Source organism: Mesoplodon mirus, assembly GCF_964341445.2.
Source record: "Mesoplodon mirus genome assembly, chromosome: 20".
Classification (NCBI taxonomy): Eukaryota; Metazoa; Chordata; class Mammalia; order Artiodactyla; family Ziphiidae; genus Mesoplodon; species Mesoplodon mirus.
The window spans coordinates 21,157,640-21,176,580 of record NC_138996.1 but is presented as its reverse complement, the minus strand read 5'-3'; the positions used below and the strand labels follow the sequence as shown (position 1 = coordinate 21,176,580).

Genomic DNA, 18,941 nt, shown 5'->3' with positions numbered 1-18,941 from the left:
CACCAAATAGAAAACATAATTTAGAAAAACAAAGTTGGGAGCACAAATTCTTTAGAAAAGAATAAAAAGACTTAATTCTCTAATAAAGGGTAGATCTTGTCTGGATTTTGATTCACACAACAAATGATAAAACGACATTTTTCTTTTTCTTTTTTAATTAATTTTATTGGAGTAAATTGATTGAAAATGTTATGTAAGTTTCAGGTGTACAGCACAGCAATTCAATTATACATATACATATATTCATTCTTTTTCAGATTCTATTCCCATTTAGGTTATTACAGAATATTGAGTAGAGTCCCCTGTGCTATACAGTTGGTCCTTGTTGGTTATCCATTTTATATATAGTAGTGTGTGTATGTTAATCCCAAGCTCCTAAATTATCCCTCCCCTCCACATTTCCCCTTTGGTAACTGTAAGTTTGTTTTCAAAATCTGTGAGTCTGTTTTGTAAATAAGTTCAATGATATCATTTTTAAAATTAGATTCCATATATGAGTGATATCATATGATATTTGTCTTTCTCTGTCTGACTTCACTTGGTATGATAATCTCTAGGTCCATCCATGTTGCTGCAAATGGCATTATTTTGTTCTTTTTTATGGCTGAGTAATATTCCATTGTATATATGTATACATCCTTTTTATCCATTCCTCTGTCGATGGACATTTAGGTGCTAAATGATATCACTTATTGTAGATACTAATTTTCTTTGTGCTAATAGCATTTTAGTTACACATGCAAATGTTCATATCTTTAGAGATGGCATAATACCTGGAATTTTACTTAAAACAATTCAGAAAAAGAAAAACATCCTTATAATTTTGGCATATGTGTGGTGGGCATACAGAGGTTACTTATGTTTTTCTGTCTTCTTTTGTGCATGTCTGGAATGTTTTAAAGTAAAACTTTATTACAATGTAATAAGATAAGCCTCAAGATAAATACTTGGGAATAAATCTGAGAAGTTTGTAAGACATAAAAACAATGATAGCATTTTTTTAAAAACACTTAAGTGAAAACTTAAATAACTAGCAAGAAATACTATTTTCCCTAATGAGAATAATCAATGGTAGGTGATGCCAGGAAACAGGGGCAAGGGTTCAGGGAGAGTAAGACAGAGAAAATAAAACCAAGTGTATGTGTGTGTTAGTGAGGTTGCCATTTTGGAAAATACCAGATGAATGATGAACAGTACCCTGATAGCAAAGAGATCCTCCTCATTAACTTCTTCAGCCTTTTAATAAATTATTTCTGTTATATACCCTGGAGATGGGTATTGAGCATAAAGGTCTCGTAACTGATTTCTCATTCTCTACATATGTCTTGAATAGGTGATCTGGCAGCTATTTTAATCATCTCACCATTTTGCCTTCTGCCCAAACTCCATGAAAACAAGAAAAATCACTTCATCTTATTCTTCTGTATTTCTAGTAATTCAAAATGAAATACTAATAGCAAATTAGTTAACTCCCTGTCTACCAAGTGTTTCTTATGGAGGAGTTCAACTAATTTTGTCTACTGAGTTTTATCTTAATGGCCCAATGATTTTTCCCAACATTACTACTTAAAAATTAAGGAAACTGGAAAATGCCGAGTATGACAGTCTCAAGTGATTCAGTATCATTATAAAATACAATAGAACATCCGACTAGTGCTGTAATACCTTAGTCAACTGTGCAATCCTGAAAGAATCTGACATCTATAGTTTTACATGATAAATTGAAGTTACTTCAGAATAACTATTTGCAACAATATGTAGAATATGCAAAGTATGAAAAAAGCCAATTATCTTTTTCTGTTTGTTCCACTATTGAGTTAAACTTCAGTTAAGCAACGTCTTTAACTGAACTTCCCAACAATGCTGGGTAACTGTGGTGTTATTTTATCTTTGTTTTAACGTAGTAATAATGTTTATATAATTTTATTCCACCTTGGAAGTTGTTTCCATACACTTCTATCCTAAGTCGAGTGATAGAAAGAAAATCTAGAATAAATCTACCTTTGATTAGGCCTGCTTTATAACTACGTCAGTATAAGCTAGACTTTATCAGGCTGCCTGCGAAAAGAGCATTACAATGCCTATACTTTTTATCTACTCTCTTACAGGACAATTTAGATTGTATTTTTATCTCAAATGATTGAGGTATTACTGGCCTTTCAATTGCTCCCTAACATGAAAAACATAATCTCTTGAAACTGTTTTGAAGTGCTTTTGTCAACAGCCAAACTGCTGAGGAGGCCTGAGTGCAGATTTTAATTAACATATTCTACTGAAGTCTTTCAGGGCAATCAACTTTCCTGTGGTTATTTGACACAGGTCCCTTGCTGTTTCAGATATCTTTCTCATCTCAGAACTCAATAGTTTGTGGACAGGTCCTGGAATTGAAATGCAGCGATACATAATGCCAATTTTAAATCATTTTTCATTTTACAATAATGGATTTCCCTGATAAATTTTCTCTTTAAAAGAAGACATTAAATGAGGGCATACTACGAATATAGGTAAAATAAGGTGTTTAGAATAGTTTCTCTTTACAGAAATATTTACTACTGTTAGTTCCTGAAGTTTCAATCAAATATGTTGCTCTAAGTTTTAATTTGAAGGATGATGTTATCTCAGGAGGTAAACGAGAAGGAAAGTTAAGTTTACTCATAAGAGGAACTCTAACGAGGACAGTTAAAGGGCGATGTATAATCACACACTAAGTTTCGCTATCTGTTAGGTGGTTACATTGTAACTCATACTCTCCAGTGGAATAAGACCTGTAATTAGGGGCTTTGTGCAGTGCTGGAAAAATAAGAGAAGAGCAGTTTATAAGACAGTAGCTGAAAAGCCGCACTGGAGAACTCATTGCTGCTTTCGCCTCCTAAACTTACGTAAAATTGTCTCCTAGGTGTCTGAAGGTTGGGTTGGATGGGGAATAAAGTAAATACAACTGTGCTCTTGACCGCAGAGTGCACATGAATGTGTGAAGGAACAGCAGCTCCTACTTAATTATCATTTATTGAGAGCCAAACACTGTCCTGAATGTTTTGCACGCCTCATCGCATTTAATCCTCACAACACGTTCATGCATTAGGATCTACTGATTTTCTCATGTAGTGATAAGGGCATTAAGGCACCGAGGAACCCGGAATGGTAACTTCCATTCTAGTGCAGGATTTAAGTTAAACAGTTTCATGAAGACCAAAAAATTTAGTATTAGAACAGCCCGGTATTACTATATAATCTGTTCTTCCATAACCTCAAACCAGCATTTCATTCAAAAAGTGTATTTATTCTTCCTTGGATATGCTTCAAGAACGTAGGAAATTGTGAGTTGGCGGGTAAATGAATACCTCCGCAAGAGCACAAATGAGCACCAGCATCCTCAGTCTTCCATTCATTACATCTAGAGCTTTGACAAAGTGACTCTCTAGAAACAATTTAAATAAATGTATGGGGGGGGGGCGGTTAAAGATGGTTCAAGTCACTCTGTTGACAGGGATTCTCTGGTTATACTTTCTGCATATTAGTTTGAACCTCAGCAGGAAAGAGAAGGCACACTCAGTTCGAATCACTAAGAGAATTTAATGAAGGGTATGGGAATCCAGGGACTAGCAACAGCAGGAAGCTATGACCACCGCCAGTCTCCTGTGGCAAAGGGAAGAGTGTTTCTGAGGGCAAACTGGACAGCTCAGCAGAACCCCCAGTTTCAGAGAGAGGCGGTCACTGCCAGCATGGAGGAAGGATGTGGGGAAGAAATATCCTTACCACTCTCTCCTCCATTCAACAATCGACTGCTGCTGCAGTCCTCCACTGGCTGAATCCAACCGGCAGCCAGAGGGCAGGAAACCCCAGATAAAATGCAGTCCCCAGGGGTCCACTCCTTAGAGCACAAACAAAAGAGTAGCAGAAAATAGGTGTGTGGGCAGGCAGGAAGTAGCAAATGGAGTTTAGCCAACACTCTTCACATATTTTGCAACTCAGCACCCATTCCTGACCAACAGAGAGCAAATCACAAAACCCCACCTGTCACCAAATCATCACAGGGTGATGTCAACTTAATCACACCTTCCATGGATCCCAGATTATAACATTAACCACACAAGGTTTAAAAAATGGAGGAAAAGGAGTTATTTGGCCTAAGACATAACTACTACCTCTGTAGCCAATCACAAGCTCAAAGGCAGGAGCCGTAGTTCCCTTCCTCCTCTATCTAATTTCTTATTCCCTTTGCCTTACGTGGTGCCTTAGTGGGAGGGGGTTCTTATTTGGCTGGGCAACACAAAAATTTACTTCCACAGATTCTATGTTCATGTCAGTCCTGACCTTATTCAGTTGTCCTGGTTTCCCGCTGACATTATTACTGAACATGGGAATACAAAGAAACTCCTTATGAAGCCTCCAGGTCCAAGCATAGTTCTCTTTCTCTGCTTTGTCTAATAATAACCCGATTTTCCCTTGGTAATTTGGATAAATCACCACAGCTTACAAATTAATCCCCTCATCTGCTTGTCAGTTCAGTAGAAAATGAGTTCTGAATGGCCAGCTGGCAGTCTCATCTTCCCGTTTAATGGAACCATGATCCTTGGCATGGGTGTCTCTCTCCTGGGTACTAGGACTGCCAGCCCAACTGAGCCCAAGTTTCTGTGGATAGGAAGAAAAATACTGTGAATGGATGAGTAGGCATTATAGTGAGAAGGGATGGCTCTCTCCTCCCGCTGATGTAAGGACTACTAGGGAAACCACAATATAGTCTTCCAGTCTTCCATTTTAAGGCTTATGCTACAGCCTGTAGGACAGGACCTCAAATTTTCTGGGTTTTCCCCCCCTCCCAGATGGCATTACAATTGAGTCATCAGTTGGCCATTTCCGCCATTTTATCAGGTCAGCTGATTTTGATTGAATTCTTTCAGTGGATTCTGTGGCACGATCTCTGGCACCCTTCATTAGTGGTAAAATGAATTTCTTAAATTAGAAACGACATTGTTAGTAAAGTGGCCAGGAAAAGGCATTCCGTGAGCACATGAACGATGGCGCTGGCAAAAGTGTGCAAGGCATGGTCAGTTATCCAGAGTAACTGTCTCTGTGAGAACAACCACTCTCTCCTTTCATGGCAGAAGACACTTTGTGTAATCAGTCTTCAGTCACATGGCTGGTGAGTCCACTGGAAAATGGTACCAGATTGGCCCAGCATTAGCCTGGTCTTGGTCATTTGGGCACAAAGCAGATCCGTTTTGATGAGGAAAAGTCCATGTTATTGGCCCCACTGAGCAAGAACCAGCCATCTGAAAAAAAGTGTATTTACTTTCACAAGTACACAAAGAAAAAGGCTACAAACAGTTCTTGTCTGTTTGATTATTAAGATCCTTCTTTGTAGTAAATGCTCTTTAGGGAATTTAAATAGGACACAAACATCTTTGCACTTCGTTCCTATTTTGACAAATATCCACTAATTCCCACCACTCCAGACTTGCCTGTCAGCCATCTTCCAATTTCATCCTTTCTAAGTTCTTGATCAGCCAGCTAATCCAATAGGCATTGTTCAGGAATTAGTGTAGAACTGAACCTTTTCAACTAGAGTGAACAGTCAAATGTACTGCTCCAATCACTGCCACATGGAAGGATTTCCCTTCTGTCTAGCAGGATGAGCCCTGTGTGGAGCTACAGTGCAGCAGGACACCTCCAGCTGGTGGCTGCTGCACACCGTGTAAACCAGGCCTCTCTGAGTTCTTCATCTGTTAATTGGTTAACTGTGTCCTCTTCTGTTATTCAAAAACTCATCATGGGGCTTCCCTAGTGGCGCAGTGGTTGAGAGTCCGCCTGCCGATGCAGGGGACGTGGGTTCGTGCCCTGGTCCGGGAAGATCCCACATGCCGCGGAGCGGCTGGGCCCGTGAGCCATGGCCGCTGAGCCTGCGCGTCCGGAGCCTGTGCTCCGCAACGGGAGAGACCACAACAGTGAGAGGCCCGCGTACCTTAAAAAAAAAAAAAAAAAAAAAAAAAACAACCATCATGATTCCACAGGTACACGGTTGGAGGAGTGACAGAGAAGCAGTGGAAAGGAATACACATGCTTTTTTTTTTTTTTTTTTTTTGCAAAGCATTGAGTCTCCCAAACCTGCTCAGGCCTGATCTTGTACACAGCATTTCCAGCAATAATGGAATGCCAGGCACACCAGTCGCTTTATGATTTGATGACCAAAAAATTACTGGATTACTTGCCGAGCTGCCACTGCCAAGTGACTTGGTGTACCATGATGAGGGACCCGGTAGCAAGCCAGGAGCTTCTGTTCAAGTAGAGAATAGTTGGAGGTAGAAAAGACTATCATAGCTTTGCTTCAAACTCTTGGAAGTCTGCATTGCGATTCCCCTCTGGGGACTACCATACTGCCCCCGTCTGCCATAGACACTTCAAGTACCACTGGATGCTCCACCATAAGGCCCAGACATCCAGGCAGCTTACATCGGAGCATGAACCTTGAGTTAAGTCCTCTCTTCTCTGGATCGCGAACAAAACAGTTGGTTATTGCCCCTACTCTGTTTCTAAAAGTTAAACACCACTATTCCAGGATCCAATTATTTCTATTGAAATCGTGGGCCTAATTCCATGGGATCACCTTCTAGAGCTTTCCTAGGATGTTAGGGCTCTCTTCACCACTGTGTTTCTTTATGCCCCAGTAAAAAGAATGTCCTCAAAGATGGCCCACTTGAGTACCACAACAGCACATGGCTTAACAGGCTGCCAGCAGTAGATGCACTTAAACGTTCCCGTATCTCAGAGATTTTGAACTCTCCTCCAAATATGCCACAGAAGTCCCAGCATCTCAACCTCATGACTAGAAGAGAACTATGAGTTCAGGCTTCAATTACTCAGCCTTTCTGAGTATAATATTGCTCCAAGTACTTGAACCAATATAGTTACAAGAAATTCCAATTGAGCGCATCTGAATGGATAAACTCAACCAGACCAGGCTTTACATTTAGCTCTGTGTGGTCTATATCCCTTAGAATCCATTTACACCATGTTTTTCAGCCACTTGCTGATCAATTTTGCCAAGATCTTTCAACCTCACTGACAGTGTCCTTTCTTTCCTAAAAAGGGACATTGTGATTTTTTTCTCTGATCCACAGAGAACTAGAAAAACTGGGTAAAGAAATAAGAGGTAGAGCCACCAGATTCCTTGTGATGATCACTTTGACTCATGTGATCTCAGGAGATTCAGCAGAGAAACTGATAACCAGTTAACCTAGTAGGTGCCTTTAACGGGTTACCTGTTATCTCACTCTGAAAAGATATCCTCCATTGATCCAACTGACTGTAACACTTCATTCTTTCTGCTCCCTGGAAATCACAGGACATAGCCTCATGCCCTCATCAATGTTTAACATTATGCTGTCAACTGAACATAATTTCTGCCATTGCTGTATACAACCCACAGTAATAATGAATTCATGTTTTTCTTTAAATGTGCTTTTACTTTTTACAGATACACATGTTCCAGCCTTATCCTAAGCACCCATAAATCTGAATCATGGCTTTGTTTGCTAGCCATATTTTTTCTAATAAATAAAAATGAAAATACCTATTTTTAAATTTTATTTATTTTATTGGAATATAGCTGATTTACTATGTTGTGTTAGTTTCAGGTGTACAGCAAAGTGATTCAGTTATACATATATTCATTCTTTTTCAGATTCTTTTCCCATATGGGTTATTATAGAATATCGAGTTCCCTGTGCTATACAGTAGGTCCTTGTTGGTTACCTATTTTATATATAGTAGTGTGTGTCTGTTAATCCTAAACTCCTGATTTATCCTTCTCCTCCATGTTTCCCCTTTGGTAACCAAAAATTTGTTTTCAATATCTGTGAATCTGTTTCTACTTTGTAAATAAGTTCATCTATATCATTTTTTAAAATCAGATTCCACATGAGTGATATCATATGATATGTGTCTTTCTCTTCACTTAGTGTGATAATCTCTAGGTCCATCCATGTTGCTGCAAATGGCATCATTTTGTTCTTTTTTATGGCTGAGTAATATTCTACTGTATATATGTACCACATCTTCTTTATCCATTCATCTGTCGATGGGACATTTAGGTTGCTTCCATGCCTTGACTATTGTAAGCAATGCTGCATTAACCCATTCTCCTCTGAAAATTCTGTTATGCATACAGCAGTGAGAGTAAACTACACCTAGATGAATCATATGGAAAAATTTCACATGTGCTAAAGAGGCAAAAGAAACCACACACAAATGAGCATTACAATGGACTGAATGTTTATGTCCCCCCAGTATTTATATTTTGAAAACCTAGTGGCCACGTGATGGTATTAGGGGATGGGGCATTTGAGAGGTGACTAGGTCTTAAAGGTTGAGACATCATGAAAGGAATTAGTGCCCTTATCAAAGAGACCTGACAGAGCTCCCTTGCCCTGTAGGCCACAAAGCAGGCCCTTCTCACCAGACACCATATCTTCCAGCAGTGAGATCTTGAACTTCCCAGCCTTCAGAACTGTGAGTAATAAATGTTTGCTGTTCATAAATCACCCAGTTTATGGTATTTTATTATAGCAGCCCAAATAGACTAAAACAAGTATGTACTGCAAGATTCCCCCTTACACATTAGCATTTATACGTAGAGAAAAAAATATACAAAATTGATCTAGGTTTTTAGAAGTTGGGTCAGTGGTTATCTTTGGTTGGGTGAGATTTGTATCGGTAACAAAATAAGGGTTAATCTTTCTTAATTTGGGTGGTGGTTCCACAAGTGTCCAATTTATGAAAAATCATCAAATTGTTCACTTAATAATGTGTTCCTCTATGTACTCCCACTACCCTTTATTTCCATGGTTGTTGATTGTTTTCTCCTGATTTTTCTATATTTCAAATGTAGGATGTTCTATCTTACTGCCTTGGGCATTGTCCCTTTATATTATCCAGTAATATGCGAGGTACCCATGACCTTAAATTTTAAAGCATGTTCCAAAGGCAATAAAGCAGAGGTGTCTTGTGCTTTCAACATAGGGTTTTTAAGGTTACAAAGATTTTAGGAAAAAAAATTTATTTGGACCTTTTAACTTTCATCTCTCTCTAAAATTCTCTCGTAAGATCTTAGCTAAAACATAACACTGGACTCAGTGCTTTCTTCCTGCTCCTGGTCCAGGTTGCTTGGACCATATATAATAAGCGTCTTGACATTCTCCTCACTTTCTCTCCGAAATCTCTCTCAGAACCTTCGTTCCCCTACCTCATTGGTTTCCATACTCATCTAAACACTAAGGTAAAAAGTGTTATATTCTCAAATAAAAGCTTCCACTACTTCCCCTACACATGGGATTTGGATGAATTTAATGATTACTTCAGGTGTATACCACATCTGAAAGTACCAGTAATTTGTTCAATATATTATTAGCTGAGTATTTGACTATAGCTTTGCTGACCCTTAGCTTTTTTGTCAAAAGCACAGTAAACTCCCTGGCAAGTATGTGATAAATAATTACTCAAGTGAGGTCACTTGAGTAACTTTTAAAAATTCTTCGAAGAGTTGCAATGGTAGCAATTTTATACTCATTGCTGACTGTTTATTTTTAAGTACCATTTAAGTAAATTGTGCAAATCGAACTGGTCATGTAAGAGTCTGTGTGTATTAACATAGTTAAGGCATTCAGAAAGTAATCATAGTTAATTTAATGATGGCAAAGCTACCATTATTAGAATAAAATCTAATAAAATCTAGATGCTAGTTTGTATCCTATGTGTCCCCCAGTGACTTTCACATTCTGTTTTATTGTAAAGGAAAGAATATGGTTTGAAAATGGAGTCCACATCTACCTTAGAAAGTTTAGGAAATCTTAGTACACACTCGAGTATCCTGAGTTGGGATCACTTCATGATTAACATGATGATTATGCAAAAAAGAACTCTGAAAATTGAATGAAAAAAGAGTTGATTCAGTGACTTGAGTATTGATGAGTCTGGAACACTAATGGTTATAAAGTTGATGTTAAATAGAGTACACGTGGTATTTTTACTAGAGATCGTCGAGATGCTTAAGTAGTTCAAGTCAATTGAAAGGTGTTTTTATGGCAATTCGTCACTTGAGTCTAGTGTTGATCCTCAAACGACAGGTATAATTGGCTGGTTGGTTTTTGGTTTTTAGCACAGGTATGGCTCTGTTTATTTAAGCCATTTGAGAGAGTAGATCTATTAAAATTAATCTATTCATTTTGTGGTATTTCTAACATTTCATTGTTATATTTCAAAGGGCATTTTTGGACACTAGTATGTGAACCTCTTGACATAATGTTTACTAAGGTCTGATGAGGTTCTGATGTAGTGTGCAGACAAGTCTTTTGACTTTTTCTAGAACAATTTGTTTAGCTTTTTTTTTTGGCTGCATTGGGTCTTCATTGCGTACGGGCTTTCCCGAGTTGCTGCGAGCGGGGGCGACTCTTTGTTGTGGTGTGCAGGCTTCTCATTGCAGTGACTTCTCTTGTGGAGCACAGGCTCAGTAGTTGTGGCGCACAGGCTTAGTTGCTCCGCGGCATGTGGGATCTTCTGGGACCAGGGCTTGAACCCATGTCCCCTGCATTGGCAGGCAGATTCTTAACCACTGTGCCACCAGGGAAGCCCCTTGTTTAACTTTTATTAAGAGGTTTTTTAAGTTTTTTGCATGACAAGGCTCCAAGTGTTTAGGTTTTTACAAAGTGACATAAATCAAAAACTTAAACTGAAAAAAGGCTCAACCTATCCCTTTCTTTTAAATGAAGGAGCTGACAGTTTTGTGATTTTTAAGTATTTAAGCTGTCACTAGCCACCCAGTGTCTTGCTAATGATTTTTCCCCTTTAGATGACAAAGCAAGCCAACTGATTAACTGTCCTAATTGCTACTGTGCACGTCCTTCCTTAGCAGGAATCTTGGTAATTTGGAAGATATTTTTTAACTGGAAATTTGCTTGAAGCTTTAAAATGCAGACAGAAAATTTCTTTTAATACTTAAATATACTATGTAAAGGACAAGTAAACTCAGATGTGTTTGATGATTTGAATGGTAAAGGTGTTAAACTTTAGGGAAAATGTCTATAGTATAATATTAAAAACACTTTTGAAGAAAGACTATAGACATAACTAAAGGTTTATTACTCTAAAGAAAAATTAACTTAGATTCATTTAAAAATTAGCCTCTTTACAGGATTTAAATTCAGTGTACTACATTCCTAACATTTATATAACACACTGCAAAACTCACATTGATTACTTAAAGTGGGTATACATAACAAAAAAATTATTTAAATTTTTATGATTTATCACTTTTATTAATTTTTATTGGAGTACAGTTGCTTTACAATGTTGTGTTAGCTTCTGCTGTACGGCAAAGTGTTACTTTTTAATAATACTAGATTATTCTACATCACTATCATTTCTTGTAAATGAAGATTCCATTAAGTAATTGATTCAGTATAACTTCAGTAACTATAGTAACCTACATCATTAATTCATTTTAAAACAGCTGTGATTCTACAGATAATATAACAAACAGATAAATTTGGTTCTAGTCAGTAAAGTTTTCTAATCATAAATGTATTTTTTCAGTATTCTTAAGACCGCTGCTGTTTGGAAACAGAGAGGCTCCAGGAGGTGAGGCTCCAGGAGGTGAAGAACAAAAGCAGAAAGCCCAATTCAGTGACGACTGGAACAAATCATGAGCACACAGGTACAATGGTGGACGAGGTCAGAGAATGTGGTGATGTATGCCCCGTAATTTAGTGATTCCTTTGATGCCTTATTAATAAAATAGCCACAGGTATGTCTACTTATAAGATTAAGATTGCACAGTATCTATAAATAAGCATAGTTCTTGAATTAGGGTGACTACTGTTCCTGTTTGCCCAGGACTAAGAGACATTTGGTGTTAAAACCAGGAGAGTTCCAGGTAAAATACAGTCACCCTAGACCTTGTTTTCACTTCTCCATCTGCACCCCATCATCCCCCAATATTTTAATGGGGTTTTTAAAAGAATACCACGTCACAACTATCTCTTGATTTTCCTTTCCACTGAAAGTCTCTTAAATTACGCTGTGTCCACATTATCCAACCTCACAGTTAGTATTATTGCATTTCACCAAAGGGATATATTTTTTGCTGGGGGTAATAACAGATCTGTGTTTGAGATTTTACCCTCCTTTAATGCCAACTAAAGAAAATGGTATAGAGACATGTATTACATTAAATATTATAAAATATTATAATAAACATTTTATTGAGCTTATTTTAAAGTTTTAAAGATAGATGTTAACTAGACTTAATGTGATCAGTTTACAATATATACAAATACTGAACCATTTTATTGTACATCTGAAGGTAGTATATCACTTACACCTTAATTAAAAAAAAGAGTCATATGACTTTCATCACACTTTCAGAGAGGTTGAAGAGGAATAGATGTACTTTTCCCTGTTGTACCCACTAAGGAAAACTTCAAGACCGGTAGATATAGATATAAATATATCTAGGAATGACAAGCTGGTGAATTCTGAGTTTTCTTTTGGCCTCATGTATCTCAGACTGAAAACTGGAGAAGCTGACAGCTCCTAAGCACCAGCAGTAGCAGATGAAGGACCCTAGTACAGCCTCCTGTCTGTAGCCCCAGGACCAGGTAAAAGGCAGCCTTGAAAGAGAAAACCTTCAGACAAAACCACAGCCCCATCCCCACCCTCACTAGCAAAGTTTGAGTGAACAGGCTAGATTTCCACCCGTGGCAGGCCAACAGTGAGACACTCTATCTAACCTTCCCTCTGCAGGATGATGTCAGAAAAGGCTGGGTGCAGGACTGAGACTTTCATCCCTGACAAAAGGTAACAACTACTCTTATGCCATACGCTGGAGATCCGTTCCTACTCAGCAATATCAAGGCTACCTCACTGGGGTTGTGTTAGAAAAGGTCCAACACAGTCAAGGCTTTTAACACCACTCAGTGATAGAGTCCACTTCCTCCCCAGAAGTGTTAGTGGGGGCCCCACGTGGAAAGCAGTAAGGAGATATTCTCCTGCTCCCAGCCAGGTGTCAGCTGAAGTTTAATGCGGAACTTGAACTCTTACCCCATCCAGTAGTAACAAAGAGCGCTTCTTCATTCCAGATGTGAAACGAGGCCAAGGGAAGAACCTGTACTTCCAACTCGTCTGACAGTAACAAGATACACACTTCATCCACTGCAGTGGTTGTCAGAGGAGGCTTGATAGACACAAGATTTAAATAATACCCAGAGTTTTAGCTCGAAGGTCCAGGTTTAGTTAAAAAAAAAAATCACTCGTCATACAAAGAATGAGGAAACCCCTTGCTGAGTGAGAATAGACAAACAATTGACTCCGACACCAAGATTACATGGATGTTATTTTCTAACATGAGAGTTTTTAAAGCAGGCACCATAAAAATACTTCAGTGAGTAACTACAAAGTGCTTAAAACAAATTTGTTTTCCTAGGGCAATAAAAGAAGAAAGAACCAAGTGGAAATTTCAGCACACAAAAATATCATCCACAGATGAATGGATAAAGTGTGATTACTGTACCAATCAGAATATTGTTCAGCCTTTAGCCAAAGACATCCTGCCGTTTGTGACAACATGGATGAACCCGGAGGGCATTACACTAAATTAAGTAAGCCAGACACAGAAAGACAAATACTGCATGATCTCATTTACATGTGGAATGTGAAAAAGTTGGACCCACGGAGGCAGAGGGTAGAATGGTGGTTGCCAGGGGCTGGGTGGTGGGAGGAATGGGATGATGTTGAGCAAAGTGGACAAAATCTCACTTTGCAGTAAGTTCTGGAGACCTAGTGTACAGCCTGGGGACTACACTTATCTACTGTATTACACACTTAAACTCTGCTACCAGAGTATATTTTAAGTGCCCTCACCATACACAAACAGAAAATGGTAACTCTGTGTGGTGATGTATTTGTTAATTAGCCTGATTGTGGTAATTATTTCACAATGTATATATACATAAATTAAAATGTGACATTATATACCTTAAATATATACAATTTTTATTTGTCATTTATAAAGAAAGGGGAGGCAAAATGGCCCATTAGTATCGCTCTACTTTTTGGCAGTTATCCATAAATTTATGTCCTGGAAGCTTTCTCCTGCCACTATAAATGGTCAAGGCAACCAAATTAAATGCTTATAGAGAACAACAGTTTATATGTTTGTAGGCTAAAATTTATCTCAATTACTCTAATTTAATTTATTCTAATAAATGTTATCTCTATTGATATCCTCAGACCTCACCCAAACTCTGACATGCACATTGAAACAGCTCACTTTATGTATCTGTAAGTTGTCACTACTCCCAATTTAACTCAGAGTTTTTTTCATTTAAACATCTATTCAGCTGAGGGCTCAAACTGACTCTATATAAGTTCTCTTGTATTTAGGTCTTCTTCCTTGGAAACAAGTCTAGAGGTTTTGCATCTGTCCCAAGGAACTGTTAAATAATTTTGTATTTTGGCATAGAGAACACAGTTTGTTAAACCAGGAATATAACAGAGAAATGACTACAGATTAAATTACCTGCAAATTAAAGAAAAACTAATGACTCCATTTTCTCAGACCAGGACTTCCTTGTGCTTGTTTTCTCTGCAGTCCTTCAAATTTTCTTCTGAAAAGAAACAAGAACCTCTTATGGCAGTGATCCTGACATCATAGCCTTTCATACTGGCTATAATATGGTATGTCTTTAATAAGTCAGAATTATCATTGAATGAAATTCTCCACTCTGAAGGGTTCTGAAGTTAATCTGGGGGACCCCCTGAAAGTTACAACATGTATACTCACAAACCAGTTTCTTAATTGCAGTCATCCTACAGCATCGACCCTATTTACTATTCTGGCTTCCATATGCACAGCCCACAAAGTTACTTACAGAATCTGTAGCGTTGCCACTGCCCATGGTGGGAATGCCAATGTTGATGTGAATATCAAAGCTTAACTGGAAAGCTGAAGAACACTCTTTGTCTACGACGGTATACAATCAATCATTTTGTCATCTTAAACTTACCACATCAATCTCAAACTCTTTATTTAATTCAGTCAAAACAGTGAAATTGTTTCATATTTCACTTGGTTGACTATATCTAAATTAGCTCTTAAATCTGTTTTTATATGTACAATAGTAACAAACAAAAATAAGAAAATAATCAAAAGGGGAAGTCAAAAAAGTGTTTCTTTTCAGATTTTGAATGTTTCATTCAGAGAAAAAGGGTGTTTGAGAGCTGTAACTTCTGAAACGGGTCATTATGTAGACCACATGTAGATTTCAACTGTCTTTTCCTAAGGAAGTAGAGGAATTTACAATATATAATTTATCTAAGGCAGTGGTTGTGTTTCTGCGAAATAATAACAAAAGTCATTAATCTAACCCTATCGTCCATAGTTGACAACTGCTCCAACTGTCCAAGATTCAAATTGTATTCTAGCAGTATGTACAGCCATCCGTAGGTATCTAAGGACCAAAATCCTAGGATGTTCAAGTCCCTTGTATAAAATGGCATAATATTTGCATATAATCTACACAAATCCTCCAGTATACTTTAAATCATCTCTAGATTACCGATAATACCTAATAAAATGTAAATGCTACATAAATCATTGTAAATACAATGTAAACACTATGTAAACAGTTGTTACAACACAAATTCAAGTTTTGCTTTTTGGAACTTTCTGGAATTTTTTTCCAAATATTTTTGATCCATGGCTGGTTGAATCTACAGAAGCAGAACCTGTGGATACAGAAAGCCCACTGTATGCACATCCACTAAGAAAACAATAGAGGGAAGGAGACAATCATAACTCTGTCCTTTCTGACTAATTAAAGAACCTTTCATACACCAAACCCTGTGTATCCCCATCCTATTGTTTAGTTAACAGTTTGCTCATTAGTGGCTTTGGAAACACTTGTGTTTGGACAGAAATTGTCTATTTAAAAGGTAATGAGAAGATGTTCACGGAAAGTGGGTGCAGAGAAGGAAAACTGAAGGAAGGAGGGGGAGATTCATGGAAGGGAGAGACGGAGAAGCTGTGGTCAGGTGGGGAAGCCTGTGAAGATGAGGAGGAGACAGATGGAGAGAGAGGAAGGATGGGAAAAGGGGTCTCATCCCCCTGCAACTCACCCTCCTCACTGCAGGCAAATTCATCTTCTTAGTCCAAGGCTCTGAGGATGTTCCATCTCAGCTCAAAATCTTCCCTGGCTTCAACCTTTTAATCAGTAAAGACCTGCCTACTCTTTAAAAATAATAATAATAATAATGAGAAAAATACATCCAATATTCTGACAGGTTGTTTTTAAAGACTTTTTAAGTGAAAGTAATGGGAAAACAGTTACTTCCAATGGGGGAAAAATATTCTGTAGTCTGATTTGCGTGTTAACTCCTTTAAGGTACCATTATCTCAAACATCAGTAACTGCTCTATTTCAGTGGTTCCTGGCAGCTTTTTGAGTTTCATTTGTGTGTGTGTGTTTGCACTCCAAAGAGTTTCAACTTGGAATTTAACCGTGCTTTTTAATAAATATTTCAGGACACACTCTCACTTTTCAAAGACTCTTTTATGTCTTAGCTATTAGAAGAAACATACCTTGGGTATGGCATACCTCCATACAGGCGTATCTCGGAGATATTGTCCAGACTACAATAAAGCAAGAATATCACAATAAAGTCAGGTACACAATTTTTTTTTGGTTTCCCAGTATATATAAAAATTATGTTCACACTATATACTGTACACTACACTGTAGTCTATTAAGTGTGCAACAGCACTATACCTAAAAAAATGTACATACCTTAATTTTGAAATACTTTATTGCTAAAAAATGCTAAGCATCATCTGAGTCTTCAGCGAGTCATAATCTTCTGCTGACGGAGGGTCTTGCCTCGATGCTGATACTGCTGACTGATCAGGGTGGTGGCTGCTGAAGGCTGGGGTGGCCGTGACAATTTCTTATAATAAGACAGTGATGAAGTTCATCACACTGATCGACTCTGCCTTTCATGAGCAATTTTTCTGTAGCAGGCAATGCTGCTTTACAGCATTTCACCCACAGAACTTCTTTCAAAATTGCAGTCAATCTTCTCAAACCCTGCTTCTGCTTTATTAACAAAGTTTATGTAATATTCTAAATCCTTTGTTGTCATTTTCACAACCTTCACGGCATCCTCACCAGGAGTAGATTCCTTCTCAAAAAAACACTTTCTTTGCTCATCCATAAGCAGCAGCTCCTCATCCATTCAAGTTTTATCATGAGATTGCAGCAATTCAGTTCCATCTTCAGGCTCCACTTCTAATTCTAGTTCTCTTGCAATTTCCACCACATTCGCAGTTACTTCCTCCACTGAATTCTTGAACCTCTCAAGAGGGCTGGAATCAACTTCTTCCAAATTCCTGTTAGTATTTACATTTTGACCTCTTCCCACAAATCACAGATGTTCCTAATGGCACCCAGGATGGTAAATTCTTTCCAGAAGGTTTTCAATTCACTTCGCCCAGATCCATCAGAGGAATCCCTATCTATGACAGCTATAGCTTTATGAAATGTATTTAAATAATGACTTGAAATAACATGAGAAATCTGCACAATCTTTCTGATCTTACCCAAATAAAAATAATTTTCCAAATGTGTATACATTATTCTTTTACATACTACTATGTGTTACTTTATATATGTATATTATATATAAAGTTGTATATGCATGAATCAAGTATTATTCGCAATTTTGCTTAAGCTAGCTGCCAATTCTAATTAGAGTAGCAAAAACACAGTTAAAGTCCATTTTGAAACTAAAATGCATTCATATATCTAAATCAAATCAAGACAATTTTCTATGAAAACTTTGAAAGTGGAAAAAATTTGCTCTGAATTCCATATACACATAGAAGGGATGCAGTATGTTTGGAGCCTTCATAATGGCACATTGGAAGGCTTGGAAATGGTGACTGAATATGCAAAGTAAAACGGTATTAAAATGGATAAATATTTGTTAGAAATTTCTCCATTGCAACCAACAGACCTAAATAATAAAATGGTATACATATATGAGCTAAAAAATGGTGGCAATTTTCAGTACATATACCTAAAACTGGAATATGTCCACAAGTTGGGAAGACTTCAGTCAAGCTTGAATATCTTCAAAGACTGCAATGTGTTCAACTTCTCTGTCTTCCATTATATCTGCTTCATGCTAAGGCTGAAAACCCTCAGTCACAGAATGGCTGCCAGCAGCTTCCAAAGCTACAGGCATCCTCATTTAATTCCAGCTAATAAAATGATTCTCTCCCAATGACGTTTGTTGAAAACTCACAAATGCTTGTTCCCAAGAAGCCTATCTCAAGAATATATACTCATATCTCACTGACTTTAATGGAACCATGAATCCATCTCCAACAAAAAACCATGAACTGACTACCTTGAAGGGATGTGTTGACTACCTTGGAAGAAAGATCTGAGGATAAGTTCAGCTTTCATAGAGTTATATGGACTGCATGGGGACAGGGTGAATGCCTGAGAAGCAATTCAGAAAGTGTTACCGAAAATAAAGGAGAATGGATGATGGAGAGCCCAAACTAGTAAGTGATTTTTCCTATGTATTTTCAAAAGTATTTAGTATATCCTATAATTCTTGAAGGAGGTGTTATGAGTTGTATTATGGGTCCAAATAAAAGTAACAGAAATATTATAAATGTACTCATTTCAAATAGTAAAAATATATACCATATAACACAAAACAAATGTGTTTTGCCCATTAAATAACTAGTTCCTTACCTTAGCATTCTAGTATGCTGGTGGAAAAGTTGTACCAGTAGGAAAAAAATGCACTAGAAAATTGTTGGTATAAGTTTGCAGGAATAAATTCACCATACAAGGTTTTAATATAACTGAAGATTTTCCTAAG

At 37.6% G+C, this 18,941-nt stretch overlaps 1 long non-coding RNA gene across 2 annotated transcripts in view; it reads left to right on the top strand.

Annotated features, from left to right (window-relative positions):
• LOC309795726 overlaps positions 1–18,941 on the top strand; it is a 136,635-nt gene that overhangs the window by 108,498 nt on the left and 9,196 nt on the right. Inside the window, exons 2-5 of one of the 2 annotated variants that reach the window (XR_014292352.1) lie at positions 11,587–11,707; positions 12,796–12,849; positions 13,475–13,649; positions 14,642–14,727. This is a non-coding gene — a long non-coding RNA (uncharacterized lncRNA). The remainder of the gene's footprint in view (positions 1–11,586; positions 11,708–12,795; positions 12,850–13,474; positions 13,650–14,641; positions 14,728–18,941) is intronic. The other variant, XR_014292351.1, reaches the window with a different exon arrangement.